This window comes from Rhinolophus ferrumequinum, chromosome 2, assembly GCF_004115265.2.
Source record: "Rhinolophus ferrumequinum isolate MPI-CBG mRhiFer1 chromosome 2, mRhiFer1_v1.p, whole genome shotgun sequence".
Lineage (NCBI taxonomy): Eukaryota > Metazoa > Chordata > Mammalia > Chiroptera > Rhinolophidae > Rhinolophus > Rhinolophus ferrumequinum.
The window spans coordinates 103,508,113-103,535,368 of NC_046285.1; the positions used below are offsets into that span (position 1 = coordinate 103,508,113).

A 27,256-nucleotide genomic window follows, 5' to 3' on the forward strand; every position below is an offset into this window, starting at 1 on the left:
ACCAACACCCCCATCACTGGATAAACTGCTGCCCTGGTGAAACAGAGAAGGCGACAAATGGCCCTGAAGTTGCTACATTCTTTGTCGTCAGGATGGGTGACGAAGTGCAGATGGCTCCCCAGAGATGAGCCATGTTCTGTCTCGAAGGGGACACTATCCACACCCAACAACAGGCTTAGGTTCACCTCCATGACCAGCCCTGGCTCAGTCCTGCTCACCAAGCTGCCTCAGGACACAAGGTCGGCTCCTGAGGGGATGTCACTATCTGCATCACTTGCGTCCTGCCCTCTGACTTAAGATGTTCTAGAAACACAGAACCATGGGCTTCAGGACCTGAGAGATCATCCCATTCTGCTCATTGGACAGTTGAGGAAACTGAGGCTCAACGAACAGAGGGGATTTTTTTCCTTGGGTTTCATAAGCAATGGAAGAGCACCAGCTAGGATCCAAGGACTTGCACTCAGAGCCCAAAGCCCAGCATTCTTTCTAATACCTTCCGCTCTCCCCAGAATAATAATAATGCACAAGTTATATACAGGAGGACCAATTTTTACCCATTCCATGGGTCCACCGAAGGAACGTGATGTGAAATATGGGAAAATGTTGGACATCACGAATGCCTGGGTCATTATCCATTCTCCCCCTCGTCCTTCCAACTGAACCCCAAGGTTGTTTGGAACAATAGCCCCAGGTAAGTGACATTGCCCAGGCTCCCCTACAAGTAGACGTGGCCACGTGAGAGAGCGTGAGCCACGGAGATGTAAGCAGACCCCTACTCGGGATTTCTGGCGAAGTCTGACCCTCCTGACTGAAGCCCTGCTTCTTTGTGGCATCTTCCTCCTTCTTGCATCAAAAACAGACGAGAGGCTGCAGGTGGAGCAGCCATGTTGGGACCATTCTCATGAAACCACCTGTGAAGGTGGCAAAGCAGGAGCTGGAAGGGGCCTGGGTCCATGACGAATGACGTCCTTGAATAGCGGGTCAGTCCAGGACTGCTCCTGTCCAGGCCTCTCCTTATGTAAGACCAACACACCAGGAGGGCAGGTTGACTTACATGCTCAGTAGATTGTGAAGAAAGCAGAGTACGCTCAGGTTGGCCTCGGCAGGGTGTTTCTGATCTGGGGGAACGAGCCTATTCACAGGTATCGTTCTGGTCTACCATGTGGTAAGAGTCCTGGACGGGCTCTCCCTGCAGGGGAGGCCTGGTGTCATCCCGTTCTGCCTATGATCAATGGGTAAGCTGTATCCGAGGGGACATATCACGATGCTTATTTATCACCAGCCAGCGAATGGATTTTCAGAGACGAGATTACCCCGTAAACAAGAAGCAGAAAGGCACCATGAAATCATCTCTATCCAGTGACTTCCACACTTCACTAACACAAATCAAACTGCGTGTGGAACTTAACTGGCAAAACCAGCGCTGCCCACACAAGCCGCTGCTGCCTCACCGATTTGGATAAAATGCCAGGGCATGCAAATTAAATGGAGAGGTGCTGAATTATCTAGCCGAGTAAAATGATTAGCTGAACAACGCATTGTCCAAATTGATTTGTTATGGGGCTTAAGTCCCCAAGTTCCTATTCTCTCAGGTGACGCCCTTGTACATGTGGAAGGCACCTGTTAAAAATGCACGTGTGGTACTTGGAGAGGTCTTCTGGCAGGAGGCACAGAGCGGGGTCGTTTTGAGGTCAGCGCCGATTCAGTTCTGGCTCTGATGTTTACTGTCCATGTGAGCGAAGTTCCTTCCTGCCCCGAGCCCCATCAGTAGAAAGCATCACAGAGGCAGTAACGATATTGAGACAAGGTCTGTAAGAGCATCTGGCAAGTAGACAGCCAGATAAATGGCTCACATTATATAAATAAGAAGAAGAATATGAAATAATACAATTTATAGTAAGTGATAGGTGATTATTAGAATGTAAGATTGAAGCAGTGGTATGTTAATAAAAGTGTTGTTTGTTTTTTGGAAAAAAGCCCTGATTTGTAGCCATTGCAAATTTCCATGGTGTAAATACTCCCACTCTGGCCAGCTTCCAGCTACCAACGTGCTGTCACGGAATGCAGAGCTGGGAAGGAATGGACACTCTCAGCTCTTCGGGGCCAGTAAGAGCTCGCCACAGCTGCCCACTGGTGTGGCCACTGTCATCATGCCTATGCAGTTCACTGTGGCTTGTCCTGTGTGTGGCAGAAGACCTGGCACATAGTGGGCATTGAGGAACATTTAGTGAATGAATGAATGATTATTATTAAGGCACCAAGCTATTTTCATCTCTTAATAACTTGGCATAAATTTGAACTGGGACTCAGGAAAAAAAAAACAAAAAACGTTTTGATGACTATCAGAATAGGGGAGGGAGATGTTAGGAGCACGGGTTGCCGCCCATACTCAACTATGAGCGCCCTGAGAGCAAGGATGGTGCGTTCCCACGATAGTGCTATCCCCAGGTACACAGGACACGGTCAGTAAATGTCTGCTGAGTTGGACTGAACTGAAGGATGTGCCAGAAAGGAAGAGAGCTTAAGTCTATGCAGGACACACCCAAACTATAAGAGATGTATTAGTCAGGCTTCTCCAGAGACACAGACCCAACAAGGTGTGTGTGTGTGTGTGTGTGTGTGTGTGTGTGTGTGTGTGTGTGTCAAGAGATTTTTTTATAAGGAATTGGCTCACATGATTACGGAGGCTGAGAAGTCCCAATATCTGTAGTCAGCAAGCTGGAGAACCAGGAGAGATGGTGCTGTAAGTCCCAGCCCAAAAGCTGGCCAGCTCGAAACCCAAGAAGTGTCTCAGTTCAAGTGCAAAGGCAGAAAAGAGTGATGTCTGAGCTCAATGCAGCAGAACGTTCCTCTTATTCATGAGAGGGTCAGGTTTTTTCCTTCTACTCAGGCCTTCAACTGATAAGATGAGACCCACATTAGGAGGGCAATATGCTTTACCCAGTGTAGTGATTCAAATGTTCGTCTCTTCCAGAAGCACCCTCACAGACACACCCAGAATAACGCCTGGCCAAATATCTGGGCGCCTCAAGGCCCAGCCCAGTTGACACACAAAATTAGCCATCACAAGAGGCAAGAGAGTCTGTCCTCCCCCTACTTCATTTTCACTGTCAGCACTGCCGCAAGGAAATATTCTCCGAGTTCCAGGGTGGAAACACAGCCTAAGATGCTGCCGAATTAATTAATGGAGGTGGTTCTACAATTTAAATGAGGTTCAGTTTTGATTTCTAAAATTTGCTGGGGACCAAAGGATTCTAAAAATGCCAGAACACTACCCAGAACACTGAGAAATTCCTTGGAGATTCCCAAAGGAAACAATGAGATGGTCCTTTCACCTAAGGTCAATCTGTGCACCAAAATATATTGAGAGAGAGCATCTCATAAGATTACCTGCCTGAATTTCTAGCAAACAGATCTAAGAAGTCATGTCACATTCTGCTTCTCCAAACCCAACTTCTGAATGGCCTCCACCTGGCATAACACTGTTGCATTCAATAACACTGCTGTGTCTCAGTAAATGTCATTTTCTCCCTCATGAATTTTGGCAGAGATGTACTCAAGGTTCTTCCAATTCTAATACTCAATGGTACCATAAATATGTCTTAAATAAAAAGATTTAATGAAAAATTCCTCTGGAAAGAGCTGCTCATGGGAAAACACAGACCCAACATACCCCAGGCACAGAGCACACGTTTCTTTCTAGCCCTTCCTCCAGCCACAGCAGGTCTGGACCAGACTTGCAGGATGACCCCACTAATGGGCCAGTGGTCAGTGTCCCCCTGAACCGTATGGGAAGGGCAGACGGACCTCCTGCCCAGTTGTGGGAATTCTCCTCACGCTATCGTCCACATCTGATGTTTACAAGAACATTTTGCTTAATAACTTTAGAGCTTTCTTTAAAAAATATACCCGTGCCTTCATTTCAGTGGTCTGTAGGAAGTTTTTAAAGACATAAGTGTCTATTTTTAAAAAAAGAAATAAACAGTGGGTCACATTGCTTGTTGAACCTTCTTCCTCATCTCTTCACCTCATGATAATATTCATCAAACAGGAGACAGCACAAATCCTGAACTCATTTCTAGGCCAAATACTGACTCGAGTCGCTGAAAAAGTTTCTATCACATGTAGATGCTACGGAGATTTCCTCCAGTTCCTCTATCATGCCCATCCCATTGTCGACGCTTCATATACATGTTCAAATCAAAACTGGATGCCACTTGTTGTTTTTGTTTTCGAAATGCTTAGTTTGGAGTCCACTGCTGAGGAAGTCCAAAGAGAAATCTGTCTCCAGAGCAGAGTGACGTGGAAAGAAGGCCCTGATTTATCCCATGGGGACCCTCCCAGACGACAGCAAGCAGAGGGAAGGAACAGCTGGGTCCTTCCTGGCACTGAGTCAGCCTGAAGCAGCCCCTGGAGGGCAGGGCCAGCGAGGAGCAGCCGTTGAAGAATGAATGAGGAGTGGGCATGAGACCACATGCGCCATGTACAACCTTTGCTTACTGGTCAATACGGGAGGACAAGGGGGATAGAAACTTCCAGACCCAGACCCTTAGCAGCCAGACCAGAAAGAAAAAGGAGGCAGAGCCGTATGTGGGAAACTGGCAGAACCAACTGCAACAACCTAGCCCCAAGCTGAAGTTGGAAGCCAAGCATGGAGTAAGAGCCTATCATGTGAGATGCTTTGAGTAGTGATGGTGACTTTGTAGCCTGATCACACAGGGCCAGAAGATCATCTTAGAATAGACAAATTTATTAAGGAAACGGTAAGAAAGGAAACAGCAAACATCAGGATCAGAAACTGGCAGAACAATACATGTCCTTTAAAAATCATACTCGTAACTGACAATGAAAAAATAACAGAGTGATTATCATAAAGCAACTTGGATCGGACTGAACCTAACAGACATTCTTTGGTCCCAAAAGCAAGAAGCTTAGTTGATGACATTTTAAATCACCATAACTACAAGGTGGGCAAGAATAAGCGAGTTCCCTCATTTTGGTGGTGGGGAGGGGGGAAGAAAAAAGAAAGAAAAAATAAAAAAATACTTAAAAAAACGCAACTTAATAAAATGAATAAAACTGAATTCTTCAGAAGATTCTTCTAGAGAAAGGCAATGGCCTATGGGCGCTACAGCCATTCTGTCACTAGAACACAGTAAGGGCACCACCCCCTCCACAATATGGTCATATGCAGGACCTCCCAGCACGGCCTTCTGTACTGAAAAACAGTGTATCACCCCTGAGATCAGAGACAGAGTACGAGGAGATTAAGCACGCCGAGGTGGGTTCTAGTTCCCCTTCACCACTCAGTAGCAGCATGACGTTGGCCCAATTACAAGTTGGTGCCTCAGTTTCACCAATCATCAAATGAAAATAAAACTATACTTACCCCCAGGGCTGCTGAAACAACTGAGTCTCTCTGTGTTAAATAGTGGAGCCCAGTTCTGAAAATTTAGCAGGTACTTTATATATCAACATCAGTAGCTAAGGAACTGAAGAGGAACCTAAAACATTGAGTAGATGGAATTTAACACGGACAAAGCTGGGTGAAGTGGGAAGACTACTGGGTCTGCCACGTATTTCAAATCAAATCACATTCACGGTGATCTGCTGCCATCCATTTCTCTGACTTCTCCAAGATGGCACACATGACAGACTCTGCCTGTAGACCCAGTCCATTCCTTACTCCTCAGGAAGTCCAGATACTAGGTTGAGAGTATTTCAAGAACTCCAGCTTCATAAGACAATGGGATGTGGAATTATGGCCCATCCACCCAGTGTCCAGAGAGCCAGAAAGAGGCTTGGGGACTTAAAAATGTCTCCTCTAAGATGTGGCATTTTCTCATTCTCCCCTCCCCCTTCCTCCTCCTCCTTCCCTTCTTCCTCCCTCTTCCTCTCCCACTCAGTATCACTGCAATCCTAGCCTACTTCACTCCCTGGCCTTACTGTTCATTAAAACTGTAGCCCTTAGTCTTCCACGTAAAGAAATAAAATGGCGCATGAGATTTTCTAGCAAACCTAACAGCGTAACTTCTGACATTCTAGCTAATGGGGACAGCTCAGAAGGCCCCTGCACAACATACTAGGTGAATCTACTCTATTTCAATCTGCGTGGCCTGACACAGTTTATTGGGCCATAATTTATTACCAGCCTAAAGCTTCATAAATTAGCGAGTCAAGCTATTGCCCCATCTCAGTGTGCTGTTGTATTCGCAAATTTATGATATTCTGGCTGAAAGTAGCATCAGTGCCATCACTTTCCAGTACTGTGGGCATTAATTTTACCCTGGGATATAATTCATCACAGTTATTATGAGAATAACAACATAAACAAGAGAGGAGGAAAAATATGTAGGTTATGGTCTAATTGCCGAGTTCAATCCCAAAAGGAAAGGAGAAACTTGATAAAGCTTGCAGTCTTTGGATGAGTCTTGAATGTGCTTACTGTTTTTCTAACTCAAAAAGCTTTACACACTTGAATGGGAAAATATGTGGTGAAAAAAAAGTCCATTGAAAATGTGCAGAACGCCAGCCAAGCAAAAGTGCCACACTCAGTCGGAGTATCTGGGCACTGTGCCCTCCATAAAGCTGCATTTTAAGTGCTAGATAAAGAGAATCCATAAATCAGTATTCTTATTCTAGTCCTTCACTATGAGCCACAGTCTTCAGCAAGGGTCTTCTGCTACGTGGCTGTTTGGTCTGGGGTTTTATGTGGTCAGTTGTGGGCTGGGTTGGGTTTGGTTTGGGGGGAAGAGAAATTGTGCAGCATAAAAGCTATGACTTGTTCTTTTGTTCTTGCACATTACTCCAAGGACTAAAAACAATGCCAACTCAACTCTCCCACCACGTATGATAGCCAAACAGACCTTTGGCTTCTAGCTCCAATACCCCCAGTGCATTCTGCAGCTCTGCAGTCAGCTTGTCAGCTCGGGAAGGAACAATATCGTAGTTTGAAAATGACCAATGAAAGACAACACTGGTTTTATTCATTTTAAAATACAGGTTACACAGTCTCACAGGTAAGAAATTGATTTTTTTTAATAAATTTTAAAAATGGTGATTGTGAACCATTAAAATGTTCCCATCACCCAGACTTTAAGGATGCCACAAGCAGCTGGCATTATCAGTGACATCCATATAAGTGGGGAAAGCATGGAATTTGGAGATAGAAAGATATGGGTTCAAATGTAGACCCCACTATTTGCTCTTCTCCAAGGGCAGTCTTTCTGCCCACTAGTCCCTGGCTAAGTCAAGTTTCCTATTATAGATGTGGGGCGGGGAGAGAGGGTAGAAGGCTGGTCAACTTGGTCCTGACCCTACAGGTCTGAAAAGTTTGGAAAGTAGAGTCTGGTTGGAAGCCACTGACGCACATTTGCCTCAGTACAGATTTACTGAGTTGGAAGGTCCTAAGGCATACTCTAACTTCACCTCCGAGCTCCCCGAAAGGATGTGAGGTTGATGCCAAGGGTTCTTACCATTGGTCAAGACAGCACAGATATTGGAGGGATGATTTTAAAGATACCCATTAGGTACCCAAGTAAGATGTCAAGTCAGCAGCTGGATATAGGAATCTGCATGTGGAGGGATGGTCAGGAGCAGACGTATTCGGGAGTTATTGGCACACGGTGGTGTTGGAAGCCAAGGGACCAGATGCGGCCACTCAGGGAGTAGTAGACTAACCCGCTTCCGTGACAAACGAATGATGGCAAATTACTGGGGATTACTGTTCTAACTCTCAGCTCTCTCCCTCTTGTAATAGGATATTGCAGCTCCACTCACCACCCTTGCCTTCCAGTAGACAGAGTATACTTGCCTCTCCATTAACTTCAGGCTTCGCCATTGCCTTGCTTTGATCAATAAATGGGCAAAAGTGAAAGTGTGCCCATTCCAGGTGCCAACATTAAGAGGAATCACAGGTTTCTGCTTGCCCTTGAGCTTCCGCCCGCCGCCACCAGAAGAGCATGCCCAAGAGAGCTCCTGCCCCTCCACCTGGGACCCAGTATGGAGCCCACCAGAGCTACATCTGACCTGCGGTCTTCTGACTGAGAAATAAGTATTTGTTGTTATAAGCTGCTGAGATGGTCAGGGCTGTCTGTTACTACAGCAAAAGCTACGTGAAACCTATCACGCCCAGTAGATACCTCTGGGAAGCAGGGTTAGCCTAACTCAAAGACGCCAGGTCCCCAAGCCTGAGACTTCCAGGGGGCTGTGCATGGTCGGCCCAAGGCACAGCTACAAAATGGTCCAAGTTCAGCACCGGGACTTTCAAACTTTGCTTGGGTGCTCTCTACCCAATTCCCACTAGTGTCTTTCCTACAGTGAACCCTGCCCCTGAGAAGGTTTCTGATAGGAGTCCCTGTGGTCGCTCAATTCAACAGACATTCACAAGGCTGATGAGCCGGCAGAGCTGAACAAAGCTGAACACAGGACAACACAGGCATTTGGTGGGCTGACATCCAGTCTATTCACTATGTGCACGCGACCGGCAAGTGACAGAGGGCAGAGACGGCCTTCCTTCCCCGGATAAACACATAAGAGACTGTTCTGTCAGGCAGCCGGATACTCCTCGTCGTGCCCTGACTGCTTAGGTAGAGCCCAGGGGTGCCACGCCACAGGAAAGAAGGCAGGCTCATGGTGGCAGACGCCACTTCAGGGGCTGTGATCCACTGCACACCTGTCACAGGCCTTCAGTTCAGTAGGGGTATGGGTGTACCCCCATTTTAACCAAGATCTGGGTTTTTCACACTCCACAGATAACCTCAACTCACCCAATAGCATTCCCCTTTGCCTTCTGAACCAGGTCAACGGAGGAGACTGAAGGCTGGCTTACCTCTAGGACAATGAGGCTCTGCCATTCCTGAGTGAAAGGTTTCCTAGGTCTCTTAACAAATAGTGCGCGCGCGCGCGCACACACACACACACACACACACACACAGTGGATTGGATTAAATATTAGAGAAGACTAGCCAAAGTCAGGATCTTTGTAAATCATCTCCTAAATGTTCATCATGCTCAAAACACGATTTCATTCTCTCTTCCCGTCAGGTAGTGTTTGTGGGGGAGGGGGTTGTCACTTGAACAGAAATGACATGTTTCACAGTATCACGGTGCACAGAGCTCACATATGTGTTAGCCTGTTTTCTACATCACTGTGGTCCGAGACTCAGAGGTGTCCCTCTCTTCAGAAATGAAACACGTATGTTGCTTTGCACTGACGGCAAGCATATGACTAACACATCGGTTTTCATCTGCCAGGGAGGAATGGAACTTGAATCTGTGTTCGGACCCCTTGCCTTTCACACACAGGAAGCATCCTTCCCCAAATAAACAATGCAATACATAACATCAAGCCATTAGATTTCTCAGAGGACACTGCCACTCCATCAGCAATAAAATACAAGTCAGGTGAGTCACTTCCTCCCGAGCAAATTTTTTACAATATTTCTTTAAACCCCCAGGGTTATAGTAATCACATATCAAATACAAACATTCTTGAAATGTCTTTCGTTTTGAATAGTGAAACTATTTATTAAAGCATCTCGACTTTCTTCATCCTTCAGGCGACATTTGAAGCCTTGAGAAGAGCTCTGAGTAAAGCCAACCACGTGATGTAGAGGTCCTCACGCCTGCCTTCTGGGCCATCTCTGGCCATTCCCCACCGCCCCGCCTCTGGTCTGGCCTCGGGGAGCCACTGGCTGTCTCCACAATGCACCCGGCAGCCTGGCCGCATGCTTTGGCACAGGCTCCTTGGCAAGCTCCTCTCTGTGTGCCCCAGCTAACTTGCGTTTGCCCTTTAGACCCCATGCATGTCCCCGCTCGTCCCTGACCCCCCAGGCTGTCTTGGCGAAACAGCCCTTCCATGGGTCCTCCTAGGCCAGCTGTGTCCTCCATGTGGATATGGAGTCAGGAACAGGGCTCAGAAGTGTGACTACCTGGCTGGCTCTCAGCTCCAGCCCTCGGCAGCTCTGTGACCCCGGCCTGATCCCTCACGTACCGAATTCAGTTGTGCAGCCATAATTGATGGTAAAGGCCTAACGACATTGTGTGTCATTTGAAAAGATGCACTGGCGAGTAAAACAATGAAACTATCAAAACTTAAGCAGCACTGATACCCAAACATTTTTTTAAAAAATTCAAATCAAAAAATGCAAGAAAGAGCATTAATTGAAAAAGTGACAGCAGCAGATTTCCAATATTTCGTATATTTTTTAAAAAATGAATGTTTTTTTAAGGCTTCTTATGAAGAGGTAATTGGGTTGTGACAACTAAAAACAAACAAAATGTAAAACTGCGTCAAAGAAGTCTACTTGGAAACGTTAGGTGAATCTGTGACCAAAAAAAAAAAAAAAAAAAAAAGGTCGATCACGTACCGCGTCCCAGTGATATAACTCAGTGTTTTCAAAAGTGGCTGACAGTGCAGCTGCAAAGACAGGACGTGTGATAAAAGAGCTGCCCAGCTTACGGTGCAAACCCCTGAACAGAACTCAGCAAACTGCTTCAGCTCTTGAGAAAGTCTTGCTCTAAGGAAAAAACACTTCAGCTGGACGACACGCTCAGTGACATAGCATGTGACAGCTAATGCACTACATTCACTATTTTTATCTTTACTATGTGACATTCTGGAAGATGAGCATAAATGAGCTCAGTGTGTCTCTCAGAAGCCCGTGTTGTCCCAACTTTCTAAAAATGTGAATTAGACAGTCAGACTTGTTTGTCTGATCTCCTCAGTATTTTAAAACATTGTAATACTCCCAAGCAAGGAAGAGATATGGTATTTTTTCAATGTATAACCTTATATAACTATACATGGAAGAGTCTGGGAAATACATAAAACAAAAAAGTAATAGTGGCTAACTCTATAGGGAAATTACAGGGAGTTTTTTTTCTTCCTTCTGCTCCTCTGTATTTATCTTCTTTTTTCTACACTGAATTCCACTCGTGTCATAAAGAAACAAAAAAACAGAGACATAAAAGGGTCACATGAGTTCAGCCATTTAGACAAAATCGCAAGAGCCTGACCCAACTAAGGGACCATGTGAGCCATCAATTATTGCTGGGCCCCCTACACTCCCAGGACCACAAACACATCAGCTATGAATGCGATCACCTCAAGACCGAGGAAGGTTTAATTAAAACACATGGTGTCCTAGCTCAGTAGCCACCAGCACACCCACAGCTACTGGGTCAAGCAAAGAATTAGAGCATCCATTCCGGGACTTATTTATAACAGAACCGTAAACAAGCAGGGTCTGCCAGCCTGAAAGCTCTAAGGAGCAGGTCACTTCCTTCCCAGGCCCTGCTTCCCGTGAAAGTGGGGCCCCTCACAGAGGGTGCACAGCACCTCTACCCTTCTGCCCCCACTTCTCTTCCCACCTCTTCCCTCCACATGCTCCAAATAACACCTGTCATGCTCCAGAGTCCCCCAGGCTAAGTGGAGCACATGTACACAATTTCTCATAAACAATCACTGTTCGTGATATCTGCATTATTAACTTTCTTCTCTTTTATCAAGAGAGAAAGAGGACAGCAATACACAGCTTTGCTCATATCCAAAGTGTCCCCCTCTGCCAAGCCACCTTAAACTAATTAGTATTATCGCTATTGTTGGTGTCACTCTTATTATTACTAGTAACGCTAACAGATGACCTGTTTTTAGGTAGGTAGTACTCACAGTTCAGGAGTACAGTTTCCAGGCTGAGTACACTACTCACAGCCTCCCACACCCCTGGACAAGCATGTACCATGCTCACAGACGTCTGTTTATAGAGCTCTCTAGTGGGAGGCAGTAAGATGTATGCCCTGGATGAGAAGGCAGGAGACCTAAGCCCCTCTGTCCTTGCTCAACCTCCAGGCAGGTAACCTGAGGCCAATCACTCAGCTCTTTGTGCACAGACCACAGGCAATTTAACTGCTTCCAGAATGGATACACCAGGTCTCTGTGACCTCCCCCCATCCAGTGGGGTGCTCATCACAACGAAAGCAGTAGGATGGCCCATGAGTTAGGATTCATTTTAGTTGTAGAGCGACAGACGGTAACATTGATTTTAAAAAGAATGGTGGCTTTTCAAAACAAGCAACCCAATTCAAAAATGGGGAAAGGACTTGAACAGACATTTCTCCAAAGATATACAGATAGCCAATAAGTACATGAAAAGATGTTCAACATCACCAATCATTAGGGAAATGCAAGTCAAAACCACACTGAGATACCATTTCATACCCATTAGGATGGCTACCATAAGAAATAATAATAATAACAAGTGTTGGTGAGAATGTGGAGAAATTGGAACCCTTGGGCAATACTGGTGGGAGTGTAAGACGGTGTAGTCTCTGTGCAAGAGAGTATGGCAGTTCCTCAGAGACTTAAACACAGAAGTGCCATATGATCCAGCAAGTCCTCTCAGGACGTATGCACAAAAGAAAAGCAGAGAATCAAGCAGATGCATGTACACCGCTGTTCACAGCAGCATTATTCACAGTGACCAAAAGGTGGAAACAACCCAAATGCCCATCAACAGATGACTGCATGAACAAAATGTGGTGTAGACATAAAATGGCATGCTATTTTGCCTTAAAAAGGAATAAAATTCTGAAACACACTATAAATATGGATGAACCTTAAAGACATTATACTAAATGAAATAAGCCAGACACAAAAAGACAAATATTATATGATCCCACTTATAAGAGGAACCTAAAGTAGTCAAATGTATAGAGACAGAAAGTAGAATAGAGGTTACCAGGGCCTGGTGGAATGGAGGAATGGCAGTATTATAGACTGGAGGTTTGCGTCCCCCTAAAATTCATGTGAAGCCCTAACCACCAACGTGATGGTATCTGGTGGTGACCTTTGGGAGGCGATTAGTGTTAGATGAAGCCATGAGGGTGGGGCCCCATGATGGGATTCGAGTCCTTGTAAGAAGAGATGAGAAAGCCCCTCTCTCTCTCTCTCCCCACCCCATCTCCCTCTCTCTGCCATGTGAGGACTCAGCAAGAAGGCAGCTGTATGTAAGCAGGAAGAGAGCTCTCACCAGGACCTGATGGTGTTGGCACCCTGACCTTGGACTTCCCAGCCTGCAGAACTGTGAGAAATAAATGTCTGTTGTTTAAGCCACCTAGTCTACGGCGTTTTATTAGAGCAGCCTGAGCTAAGATTGTAAATTATTATTTAATGGGCACAGAGTTTCTATTTTTGATGATGAAAACGATCTGGAAATGAACAGTGGTGAGGGTTGTACAACATTGCAAAGCTACTTCATACCACTGAAGTGCACACTTAAAAATGGTTAAAATTGTGAATTTTATGTTATGCATATTTTACCAGAATATAAATTTTTCAGAAAATAATGGTGGCTTAAACTATACCAAAAGAGACAGATGAGGGCCAGTATGATTACCAGGCACCCAGGCTCCTTCTGTCTTGAGGTTCTGCCACCTCAACATGCAGCTGCTTCTTTGTGACCCAAGATGGCTGCTCCAAATCCAGTGGTGACATCAGCAATCCAGCAGGTACAATGTGGGGAAAAAAGGAGAAGAGCACGCCCTTCCCTTACAAGATTCTACCTGGAAGTTCAGCTTCCCAGATGTTGCACACAGCCCCTTTGTTGGCCAGAACATAATTGGCCACATTCTATTGGCCAGAACATAATCACATGGCTGCTCTCAGCTGCAAAGGAAGCTGGGAAATGTAGTCTTTCTGAGCCCCCAGCTTCTCAGCTAACTTTCAGGAGTTCTGCTACTGAGGAAGAAGGGAAGAATAAGTACTGACAGGCAAACAAGCCATCTCTGTACAAGGTGAAAATCACCTTGCAAATGGTTTTTGGCAAAAGCTGCAAATCTTCAAGGTTTCCTAAGATCAAATGCAGAAAGGAGGAGTTTTAAGAAACAGCTGTGACCAAGTGAGTACTTTCTTCTTTGATAAGCTCACTTTGTAACATACAAGGAATCCAGACCCTTATAGGGATATGAGCAACACAAAGATAGTTATTCACCATATACTCCAAGGAAGTACAGGTAAATTGAGAACTGCAAAGAGAAGAAAAACAAAAAGAAGAAAAAAAGCAAAAACAAAAAGATGAAGATAATGGATCACTTTCTTAATGCCTCACCCATCCATTTTGTAGAATTTGAAACACCTGGAATAACTGAATGCAAAAAAAGGCTCTATAACCTTGGCTGTATTCAGCGTTGGCAGAGACCAGGAAGCAGAGACCCAGGGCACATCCCTAAGGTTTTAGGTGGGGAACAGACACCTGTGTTACCCGGGTATCCACCTCCCTCACCTCTGAGTGTATCCTGCACTCCAGGAAAAAGTGTCAGAACCTTCCAAATGCACCATTCCTTACACTTTGTTTCCCATTAGGTTGTCTTTGGTTGAAAATTTCACAGGCCAAGTATATGGTTTCACATGTTCACCCAGTTCAGAGAGAGAACGGGCGTTCTTATGAGTCATAGAAAATTTGGTGAAAAAAAGGGATCAGGAAGAATCAGTAACACTAAACGCCCACATGTCTCGTCTCTTTAAAGCACACTGGAGGAAATGTTGCTTTTAGTGGTAATTTAACATTCTGTTACTGCTATATATGTCATTTTCAGCAGAGACGAAGTAACTACCAGCCTGGGAAGACTTTTATAGCCTTCCCATCCTTTTTAAAGGATGGCGTGGTCCCAATTTTGACCTCCCCTTTACTATTTTCCTTTCCTGTGGACAAAGTCCATGTGATCCTCAGTAATACTAGAACAACTCTGTGTCACTATATATGCACACCTGATTCCCAGGCCTTTTCCACCCCTTATTTTGGCAGAGATCTGTAGATAGAGGCAAAAAGTTCCCATACTCCCCTTCTGACTTCCTTGTAGCTGGGTCCTCACCCCAACTCAGCTGTCCTGGAATCCCGTCTCCTGCAGGGGCCACAGCCTCAAGTCAGGAAGCACTTCAGACCCGAGAACTGAGAACAAAATCCTGTACACTGTTCTAGAGGCTGTGCTTGGCTTGGGAACCCCAGCTTAAATAGCAGCTGCTTGAATCATCACTCCACCAGCACCACTGCTACAGAAAGTTACCTCTCAAGTTTTAAACCCTCCCTTACTTTTAGCCTTTATTTTCCATCTTGTATCACAACTTCTCATATATGTCTTATCTCTAAGGGTCTCACATATTCTAGTTTGTCCAAGATAGTTCTAGTTTAGCCTGTTGACTTTATAATGATTATTTATGTCTTCTCTTACTCCAAGTGTAGAAGAAAAATTATATGGACACCCAACCAACCTCTCCATTTTATCTGTAACTTCCTTGATAACAGGAGAGACTCTGTCCTGGTCACAGTTCCTTCTCCAAGGACCCTCATACAGCAGCTGGCTCAGGCAGGTACGCAGGAGATATCTATCAAAGGGAAGAAAGGAAGGAGGGAGGGAAGGAAGGAAGGAAGAAAAGAAGGAATGACTCTCTCCTACTCCTCCTCTTGCTCAAAGCCCACTCATGAGCCCAACAGAAGGAAGAGTCTTAGAATAAATTGCTCGAAGGAACAACATGTTGCCACATGGAAGATGCATTCCCACAGGAGGGGATAACACGGTGGTTATAAAGCAAGACGTTGCAGCTGAATGTCCATATTCAAATTCTGATCCCATCACTTACTACTGATACGACTTTGAGCAAGCTGACTAATCTAGCTTGGCCTCCATTTTCTCATCCATAAAATGGGCGTAGAGAAGTGCCTCCCCACCCACAAATGGCCAACAAGCATATCAAGTGGTGCTCAACATCATTAATCATCAGAAAAATGCATGTCAAAACCACATGAGATACCACCTCACCCTCATTAGGATGGCTACTAGGGACGAAAGAAGAGAGAGAGGGCGGGAGGGAGGGAGGGAGAGAAAAAGAAAATGACATGTGTTGACCGGGATGTGGAGAAATTGGAAACCCCTAGTGGTGGGGTTGTGAAATGGTGCAAATGATTCATTTCTGGGTATATACCCCAGGGAACTGAAAGCAGGGTCTCAAAGAGATATATGCTCCCCCACTCACCCACATTCATAGCAGCTTATTCATGAGCCAAGAGGTGGAAGCAACCCAAGCGTCCATGAACAGATAAATAGATTGAAAAAGCATGGCCTACACATACGATGGAGTATTATTCAGCCTTGAAAAAGAAGGCCCTCCTGTCACATGCTACAACATATAATGAGTGAAACATGCCAGTCACAGAAGGACAGATACTGTATGATTCCACTGATAGTAGGTCCCTAGAGTAGTCAAATTCATGGAGACAGAAAGCAGAGTGATGGTTTGCAGGGGCCAGGGGATGGAGGACGTGGAACTGTTGTTTACTGGGCATCGAGTTTCAGATCTGCACGATGAAAAAGCCCTGGAGATCGGCTGCATGACAGTGTGGACATACTTAACACTACTGAACTTTACAATGGTGAAGACGGTCAGTTTTATGTTACGTGGGTTTTTAGACCACAATACAAAAAAAAATCATAAAAACGTGACTTCTCACAGAGCTGTTGTACAGACTCAATCAGTTCATATGTATAGAACACTGGCTGGCAGAGGGATAATGTTCTATAATAGAAATATGCCGTATTTATCGATGAATTGACATACTTTGATCCACACTACCTTAATGTGTGTGAATTGTTTTAGGTTGGGTTCAGTGTCTTTTCATTTATTTGGGGTTTTGTTTACTTATTTCTTTCTGTCTTCTCCATCTTCTGTGTCATGTATTGCTCTTTAAGGCCATGTTGTTTCAGAAGCTTTATGCATTCTACTTTTAATTCTTCATTATTAGGACAACAATAAAAAGTGTAAAATAAATTTTTAAAAAAAAATTTCATTACTTTCATAAATTTCTTTAACTTCATACAATTTTAAGTTTTGGATTATTTTACTTGTTTTCTGTTTTTGAGGGCTCTCTTATTTACTGAATGACAAAGGATCTAACTTGGCAGCAGCTGATGTCAAAAAAAAGGGGTAACTGCTTTCAAAAGCAGTAGAATGGGGCTGACCTAAAGGAAATACAGTTAAAAGAAGCAGAAAGCCCAGATCACAAAATAAAATGGTCACAGATTTCTGAGGGACTATTCTGGACGTGACTTCCTAAGAAGAACTTTGATTAAAAAATAAATATATATATATATATATATATATATATATATATATATATATATATATATATCTCCAGAAAAATAAAATCAATATATGATAGCTCTAAAAAAAAAAAAAACCATTATATGACATAGGGTTAAAAGAATTGGTTGTGTTTTATCTGCAAAAGAGAAATTCAAGGAAATATTCTTTTGAAATATATGAAAGTCAGTCAACTGCTCATTCAACATTTGCTCAGTTTTGAAATTATTTAATAAATATTCATTGTAAGATTTCTAGGAACCAGGCATCATGCTAGGTGTTAAAACAGCCTCTTCTCTGTGCTATTCTAGAAGGTGAAAGTACACAGGGTGAAGGAGAAAACGTGAGGTCTAAGGAATCGTATGCTGACAAAGAGATGCCCTGCAGTGAAACAGGCTGTTTATGAAGAACTGATGTCTCCCTCCCGGAGACTACGAGGGAGAAGCAAATGAGCACTAAGAATGTGAAGGAGAAGCAAATGAGCATTAAGAATGCCAAGAAGAAACTTCTACACTAGGTTCTAAATATCTGGTATGGATCAGCAGGAACTCTATGAGGCCGGGCTTTAAAACACAGAGCGAAGAGAATGTCTGTATCAAGTGTCTTTGGGACAGAATGCTCAGAAAAGCTTCACTCCTGACTTTAGGTGACAACCACCTAAACAAAAACCTAAAATGATACAGACCGATACTAAGTCTGCAACATTTATTATGTCAAAAATAATCAGCGCTCTCTTCATGGATGCATATCGATGCCCCATTATCAGAATCGCAATTTTGATTACGATAGCGCCCATTTTACCTAGAATTAGTAGTAGCCTTTCCTCACACATTCCCTCCGGCTTTGAAAAACATCATGAAGATAACTGCTAAAACTTGGAAGCGACCAGGATGCCCTTCAAGAGGTGAATGGATAAACAAGCTGTGGTCCATGCATACAGTGAAACATTATTCGGCAATAAAAAGAAATGAGCTATCAAACTACAGACATGGAGGAACCTTAAATGCATGTTACTAAGTGAAAGAAGCCAACCTGAAACGGCTCCATACTGTCTGATTCCAATTCTCTGATATTCTGATAAAGGCAAAACTACGGAGACAGTAAAAAGGTCAGTGTTTGCCATGGGTTTGAGGTGGGGAGGGATGAAACAGGGGAGCACGGGGTTTTTGGAGCACTGAGACTATTCGCTATGATACTGCAATCGTGGATACATGTCATCCTACATCTGTCAAAACCTGTAGAACTTACTACACAAAGAGTGAACACTAATGTAAACAGTGGACTTTCGTTAATAATAATGTATTGATATTGGCTCATCAATTACAAGTATAATGAATGTACCACTTTTTAAAAATCAAACAAAAAACCTACACTGAAATAGCAAAAAATAAAATAGTAGATACATAGATAAATAGTAATTAAATAAATGGAAAAAAAATCATGAGGAAACTCCACAAGCAGGTCTTCCTTTAAGGAAAAAAGTTCTCATTTCTAAAATCCAAAAACTGTTACAAAAGAACTCAATGTGGTATCTTTAAAGCACACTTATCGAGCATAAAGTACAATGTGATGAAACACAACTTTGCAATAATAACCTTTCTGTGTTTAGGTAAAGCCGACTGTACAGCTGAAAGCTGAGCCATAGATGTCTGGGGTCACGGTGACAGAAATATCACCACTTACGTCCTTGGCCCCAGCATGACCAAGGTTGGAATGAGATTCAGGAAATAAGATACGGGTTATAAGTTAGGATCCCAGCTTTGCCAATCACTAGTTCCGCAATATTGCAAGGGTTTATTTTCTCATAGAATAAATGGAATAAACCAGCTAGCAGTTTTCACACTGATCCTCAATGGAAGACGAGGTCTGGGTACAGTGGGGTGGGGTGGAACAGGCAAAAGGGGACTGGCTTTCACCAAAACAGCCCCACTGTTTTGGGGTGGGTTTACTTATCGGGCTTTTGTGAACAATTTTATTTGAACAAAGGGCTCCTCAGCTAAAAATTGGGGGAGGGAAAAAACAGACATCTGGTTTCTTTTCCCTGAAGGTATTTGCTCAAGCCAAGGAATGAAGCACCTGTGGGTGAGAAGCAGATGAAAGCTGGAAATATAAAAACTTGAGGGAACCGTTTTTTCATTTTGAAAGGGATTATCGAGAGAGGAAGATGCTTTGGCTCCTGTAAACCCATCCACTCTGTCATCTCCCACCGTGGCCCATGGCTGCAATTCTGCAGGATGTCATCCAGAAAGTTCCTCTTCCATTCCAGTCTAAAGGGGGAAAGAATTCTCCCTGGACCCCATGTTGTGAGGGATGGATGGGCACTGTCTGGGCTACCTCCCTCCTCAGAACAAAGCACATGTTGATTCAAGCTATCAAAAAGGAAAGAGGCAAACAGACATTATAATTTACACACAAGAATCATGGACTCTCAACTTATAAGAGACTTTAAATGAAGAGGGAAATAAAGCAAACGAGGGAAAAGATATTCTGGAATGTTATGCAATGGGAGGCAGATTTGGGATCCAAAGCTGGTCCTGCTGAAGACAATCTATTCTAAATGGAGGTACAGATGAAGCCCGACCAGCCGCTCAAAGCATCTCAAATTCCCTGCCTTCCTGGACTTCACAGTCTCCTGGAAGATGCATATGCATGTCTACATGTCCATGTCTGTATACATGTCATCATGATGTCTGTGTGTCTTTCTGTTGAAGCTCACAAAAGAAAATGACCTACCTGCAAACTGGAAAATGGAACCTGTCTGAATAAAGAAATGCTTGATTCGGAACTTAAGGATAAAGACGTTGTGGTATATATACACAATGCAATACTATTCGGCAGTAAGAAAAGATGAAGTAGTGCCATTTGTGACAACATGGATGGATCTTGAGATTATCATGCTAAGTGAAATAAGTCAGACAGAAAAAGTCAAGAACCATATGACTTCACTTATGTGTGGGATATAAAACTGAAAGCAACAAAGGAACAAGACAAAAAAGAAGCAAAAACTCATAGACACAGACAATAGTTTAGTGGTTACCAGAGGGTAAGTGGGGCGGGAGGTGGTAGATGAGGATAAATGGGATCAAATATATGGTGATGGAAGGAGAACTGACTCTGGGTGGTGAGCACACAATGTGACATCTAGAAGATGTATTATAGAATTGATAATCAAAACTTGGGTGTTCCAAACAGTCTTCCTATTTATTTGGACTCAGCTTTTTGAAAGATGCCATGTGTAGAAGGAAGAACCCACACATTGGCACAGACTTCGCACTACTATTTATATGTCCTTAGAAAGCGACTCAACATCCCTGAGCTTTAGTTCCTCAATTTAAAATGAGGTTAAAAATGTCCATCTGGTAAGGTTGTTATCACAATACCCTAACGTATACAGGGACCTAAGAAACAGCAGCGAACATTATGTTAATATTATTAACGGTTTTAATTAGTAATATTATTAATAATGGTGAAACAAGACTTTTAAATAATTCCCTTGTTTTTAACCGACTGCACTATCAACCTAATGTGGTGACTTACTGACTTGTTTTGCACTCAGTTGTATATTCTGCATGTTTCTTTATCTGTGGTGTTATTAGTGAATTTTGCATTGTGTCTCTTCACAGATTCTGTGTGTGTGTGTGTGTGTGTGTACACAAATGTGTGAGTGTTCCAAAAGGGGTTCCCACTTGCCCATTAGAAGGTTTCTTCTGAAATCCATATAATAAAAGCAAGACATTCGATACTGCAAAGATGTTAATTGAGTGGCTTCAAAACCAGCGGAGTTCTCAGTATACTTATACCCACAAACACAACTTCCTCGGCATATCAGAGAAAAGAGGCCTAAATGCTAAAGGATGGAACATGTCACACACAACTTTAGAAATGCTGGGCAGGGTGGGGGAGGGGTAATCTGGGGATGGGAGCTTGGCTCATGGAACTCTTCAGAGAGAAAAACCCATGTGGCATCTGAGGCCTCCCAACACGGGGAGGAGAGTTCTGAGAGGCTGCAGGAAACACCCCCATCCCTCCTTCAGGATGGTGCCATGGTCCAGGTCTCAGCCTCTGGATGGGCCAGCCTGCATCCCATCTCCAGCTGAGCCACTTCTCCCCATCGGACCTTGGGTGAGTCACCCAATGATTCTAAGCCTCAGGGTCCTCCTTTGTGAGTTGGGAATAATGGGTCTTCCCCCATTGGTTTGTTGTGAGAATTACGTAAGTTAATACAGATAATGCCCGTCACATCAGCACTCGATAAATGTTGGCTTTAATGAGATCACGTTATCATTTTGCATGGATCTAGTCCTTCCCACTCACCGCTATTGTAGTCCGTGGTAAAATGTAGTCCTTGTCTACGAAGACTTGCAACTTACTTCATCTCTGAAACAGAACAGGTCCCATTTTAAAATAGCAGGTTGAACCCATGAGCTTACCTCTAAAACAGTATCACAAAAAGTAGAAACCCAGAGGGACAAAGAGAAGAAAGAGGAGACAACAGCCTGTGGGAGATATCCACAAAGTTTGGAAGATGAGAAGCCGATGGGTGAGTGGCAGCTGATGGAGGGGACCTCTGTGCCAGTGGAGGAAGTAGCCAGTACAGGGGAAATATTCACACCATGGACCCCAGAGAGGTTCAGACATCTGAGGGCCCAGGGGGCAGAAGAGCAAAGAGAAGGATGGGACTGAAAAGTGAGTGTGTATAAAAGTTGATATACGGACCGATTCAAGTGGTCCCCACCCCATCCCCTTCTGACCCCCTGAAGCTAGGTAACTGTTGATCTGTGCCCTGGCAGGTAATTAGAGGTCCCCTCTCCAGAGATATTGGGGACCCCAGGCCCTGCAGAGTGAGGGGATGAGACACTGCACTGAAAAGGAGAATTAATGAAGGTGAGCCACCCACCCCCGGGATCTTCTCTCTGCTGACTTTCGGAACACTACAGCCCAGGTCTAACAACCCACCCTCCTTCTACTGCCCTCCCATGGCCCAGGACTACGGGGTCTTCTCTGAAGATACTGACCAGCCCCAAAGAAAGTTGCAGAGATGGCCACTGGTTTTTTTCCCAATGCCACAGTCAGGCCCCTACCACGCCAGCCAATAACACATGGGCACATGGTCAGAACCTAATAAATTGTTCTAAATATAAAAAACATCCAAGGTCTACCAGACATGAGGAAGGCTTCCAACCTGAGAGACAATGACCAAAAATCAACACAAACAAAGCAAGAACAACAACAAGAAAACTTAAAGCGAAAAGAGATGCCAGGAAGCAAAAAAAAAAAAAACAAAAATTAATCTCAAAAAAACTACCATGAAGATCCTAGAGATAAGTACAGATACTGCATCCAGTTAAAAAAAAAAAAAGGTGCTAGAAAAAAAGTCAGAGATTTAATTACTAAGAATTCCAAGAACAGAACACATTTAAAAAAAAAGAAATAAAGAACAGAAAAAAAGGGAAAATTATCAAAGAAAGAATATAGGAAAATTTCCCACAAATGAAGAGTATGAACCTTTAGACAGAAAGCGTCCACTGAGCACCCAACACAATAAAAGTAAGAAGACCCTCATCGAGGCACATCACTATGAAATTTCAGGACACCAAGAATAAAAAAACCTAAGTGTTCTGAGAGATGGAAGGGGAGCCAGGACGCATTGAGCTTCTCCACAACAACAGTAAGAACTAGAAGTCAACAAAGCATCACTTTCCAGATCGTGAGGAAAATGATGCTCAACGAGAATCCAATGTCCAGGCAAACCTCCAACCTGAGACCAAGAATGAGGTCGATGGGATGACGCTGAGCCAGTGAGTCCAGCACAAGAGAGCCCCAGGGTGCCAGTGGACAAAGATGGCAGTCCACAGCACGCGTGCAAGCAGCCAGTTCAACTGGAGCCTGAGAGCACAGGACTCGCATGAGTCTTCCTCCTCCCTCCTCCAAAAACCTGGAAGATCGCCGAAGAGGAGATGCCAGTCCTGAGCGAAGTTTGGGGATGAGGATCTTATTGATAAGTCCAGAGAAAAAGTAAGGCACCACTCCAGTCCCAGTTACTAAGTCTAGGAAAAGTCACACTGTGATCACACACACCACAGGACTCACCTCTACATAACAGTTACATAGTTACAAGAATGTCGGAAGGGAACCCTAATTTCACCAACATTGTTGTTTAACTACATGGGAAGGATGGAGAAACAGGAGGTGGGAAGAGGGGACTTGAGGTAACTTCTCATCTCCCTTAATCAAAAACTGATAGTGTCCAAACCGGAAACTCACGAAGGAGCATCATGAGCCCACAACTTATACACATGGAGGTAAGTGACAAAGACAGCTAAGAGGGCAGGTATTTTTCATTATGAGCCCAGAAATACTATTGGACTTTTAAAACTATGCATATGCACTATTTTGAGAAAAATAACAATTAAATGAGAAAAGTGATGAAATATGTAGGGACCCGGAGAGTGACTAAAGAATGGATAAATGTGTAGCAGATTTCTGAGGAAGGCAGGAGTCTAGAGGAGGCATAAATCTTGGTCCTACGGGACTGTCACCTGCCCGTTGTCAGGGCTGTGGCATCTGCCCCATGGTCTGACCGACACCGTGGGGAGAAAGGGGCACTGAATACACTCCTATTCATTATTTAGTAACATGCTCCTTTGTTTGTTACAATATAAAAACTCTAAGCAAAAGCCAAATAGCTCAGTATAGTTATTTGGTATTGCACACACTTCTTCCCCAAATCCACATGCACATTTTTCAACTTTCATCATTAGTTTAAAAAACAAAAACAAAGAAAACACTCTGAATGGTAACTTGGCAGTATATTTCAAAAGATGAAAGACACACACCCTTGATCTCACAATCCCCCTCCAGGAATGTATCCTAGTCTTTGGTAAACTACAGTGAAATCTGCAACAGTGACCTTCAACCTTAAAAGCATGTGAGAATACTGATTCCTGGGCCTCGCCCCCAAGAGAACCTGAATTTATTTGTCTGTGATGGGGCCTGAACATCTAGTTTCTGCAGCCAGGATGAAGAACTCCTGGTTTCTAACAAGGAAAACCGGAAACAGCCTAAGCAATCCACTGAGAGAACTGATTAAATCCATCGTGATAAAGCCATACCATGAAACCCTACACAGCCTTAAAACACCGTGGCAGGAAACAAGATATTTCGTGAAGCGTATTTATTGACATGGACAAATACTTACAGTGTGCTGTTAAGTTACAAAACAGATTTTTAAAGTGTATACGCAATATAATCCAATGTGGAGGGGAACATGTGTATAAAAGAACTGCCACTATTCTGGAGTTAAATGCATCATCACTGTCGACAGCTATAATGTCTAAGTGTGGAAAGATTTAAATATTTTTTGCTTATCTGTATATTCTCGTACTTCCACAATGAGCAAAGTATTATATACATTATCCTCTAAAGTTCAAAAATGCTTAGACATGTCAGTTGTAAGTATTTTAACACTGTTTGTATAGATTTCAGCTCATGCCACACCCATGTTCCAACTAATAAACCGATATACACAGACTCACCCAAACTCTCACCAGTGGTTTTTCAGGGCACATTCTTCCTGCCAAAGCTCCAGGGTGAAAGCACAACTTTCCCATGGGTTTCATCTTTCCTTTGTAGGTAACAAAGTTGGGCGGCCTCAAACCCGGAATATCCTTCTAACTCTATTACATCCACTGACCTTCTGAATTCACCTTCACGAGTGTCTCTGGGATGAGAAGAGAGCTGTTATTATTGTAATAATATCAGAAAACCAGCCACTGGATTTGTGACTGCAAGGAAGGCAAGGAGGAAGTCACAAACACACGGCCCAATCCCCTACATTCCAGCCTTCCTAAACCAGTCAGCACCACTGGGGGAAGGCGTTGGGGCATGGAAGAGGGGAGATGAAGGAAGAACCGATTCTAACAGACACTCAGAGTATGGGTGTGTGTTCCTAAGGAGCTTCCAACATGAGGAAGGGGTTGAATTATAGATCACGGAGTATGAAGCTCCAGGAGGGTGCAGCCCCTGTGTTCTCAGCAAACATGGCCGAGGTGCCATGGCTTTCATCCTTCACCTTACCCATCCTGGTGCATATTCCTGTCTCAGTGCCCCTTCCCGACTCTTTGCATCAAAGTTATCCACTGAAAAGAACCAAGTAAGCTGCAGAGTTTTAAATAGCTATGAGGTGTGATCAAAACATATGGTGAATGTTTAAATTTTAAAACATTTATTACAGTAAAAGACACATTGCCATTAATCCCCCTCAAAATACTCCCCCTCACTTCAAACACACTTATCCCATCATTCTTGCCACTTCCTGAAGCAGTTCTGGAAGTCCTCTTTTGTGAGTATCTTTAGTTGCGCTATCGTGGCTGCCTCAACATCCTAAATCGATTCAAAATGTTTACCTTTCATGGTCATTTTGACTTTGGGGAAGAGCCAGGAGTCACATGGTGCCAGATCTGGTGAATAAGGTGGATGAGGACACACCATGATGTTTTTATTTGACAGAAATTGCCATACCAGAAGCAATGCATGACATGGAGCCGTTCTACTGTGATCAAAACATACGGTGAATGCTGCTGCCAAGTGCCATCCAACGCAAAAGGAGGGATCTTCAATACAGGAAGTGGCACATAAAACCTTAGTAACAGTGTGTGTGTGACAAGTTTCAACTTGTTCGGTGCAGTCAGTTGTGAGCTATGGTTGAGAGAAGATGTGCTTTTAAAGTGTGCCGTAAATCATCCTCCATCATGACAATGCTCTGTGTCACACATCACTTTAGGTATGGAAATTTCTGTCAAATAAAAACATTACGGTGTGTCCTCATCCACCTTATTCACTGGATCTGGTACAGTGTGACTTCTGGCTCTGCCCCAAAGTCAAAATGATTCAGGACATCAAGGCAGCCATGACAGTGCAACTAAAGACACTCATGAAAGAGGACTTCCAGAACTGCTTCAGAAAGTGGCAAGAACGATGGGATAAGTGTGTTCGAAGTGAGTGGGAGTATTTTGAAGGGGATTAATGGCAATGTGTTCTTTACTGTAATAATTTTTTTTTTATTTAAACATTCACCATATTGTTTGATCACACCCTGTACCTTCAGAAGTTGTTGACATTTAAGACAAAAACAATCAGGGAATTAAGACCAAACTCCAAATATGTAAGAACAAGGCTTTACCATATGGCATAGCAGGAACCGTCTGCTTCCCAGGTCCAGCCTCTTGCCACCTAGTAGAAATCAGGACACTGGAGCAAGCAGAAAATCTAAAATTAGGTTTTACTACCTGTAATGGAGGATTTATGGGATGGTTTAATTGGTAGTCGCAGGATTAAAACCTGAAGTGGGGGAACCAAATCATCTTTCTGGATGTCCCAGTGAGCCCACATGCATTTCATGAACTTTTCTTACAGCCAGTGGAGGCACATGTCTGCAGGGGGACAGAGGGCAAACGTAATTCTTCCTTCTTCTCACCCTGACACATGCCAGAGTCAACAACACGATAGACCTTGGTCCTTTTATTTAAAAGGCAAAATGGTTTCTTATGGAAGAAGAGGTCTTCAGCCTACACCCAGAAACTCAGATGTTCTGAAGAACACAACAACCCATTCAATTCAGTCATCTCCAGAAATACCCCAGATCACAACACTCAAAAGGTCAGAAGAAGATTCAACTCAACCATGCATGTGTTGACGTTAAGAAGGAATATACCTACCGAAAAGGATTCCTTCCAGTTAACTGGGCCCAAATTTATAATCAGAGTCTAGCAGCCACTATTTACAGGGGGCCTGTGACACATGCTGCATTTCAGGGAAAAGCCACAGATTGAGCTGCTCAGCCACCTGCGCTGCTTTCCTGCCATCTGAGCTAAACCTTATAAAGGAGTTCCTGGAATCCTATTTAGACTAATAGGCTGAGACCTGCCCTATCCAATCAAAGCTGCACAGCTATATCCTCATTTGCATCTTTACTGACCAATCAGAGCAACTAGATAATGACCAATCAGAACATGCAATTCTGACCAATCAGGACAGTGTTATTTGGACCAATCAAACTGTGATTTGGATTCATTTGCATAAAAATGGAGCAATCAGAGAAAAGAGCTCTCTATGTTCCCAGGC

The 27,256-nt window shown here is 43.7% G+C and overlaps 1 protein-coding gene across 7 annotated transcripts in view; it reads right to left on the minus strand.

The window, feature by feature from the left end:
* ERG (ETS transcription factor ERG) overlaps positions 1-27,256 on the minus strand; it is a 253,890-nt gene that overhangs the window by 207,214 nt on the left and 19,420 nt on the right. The window lies entirely within an intron of this gene.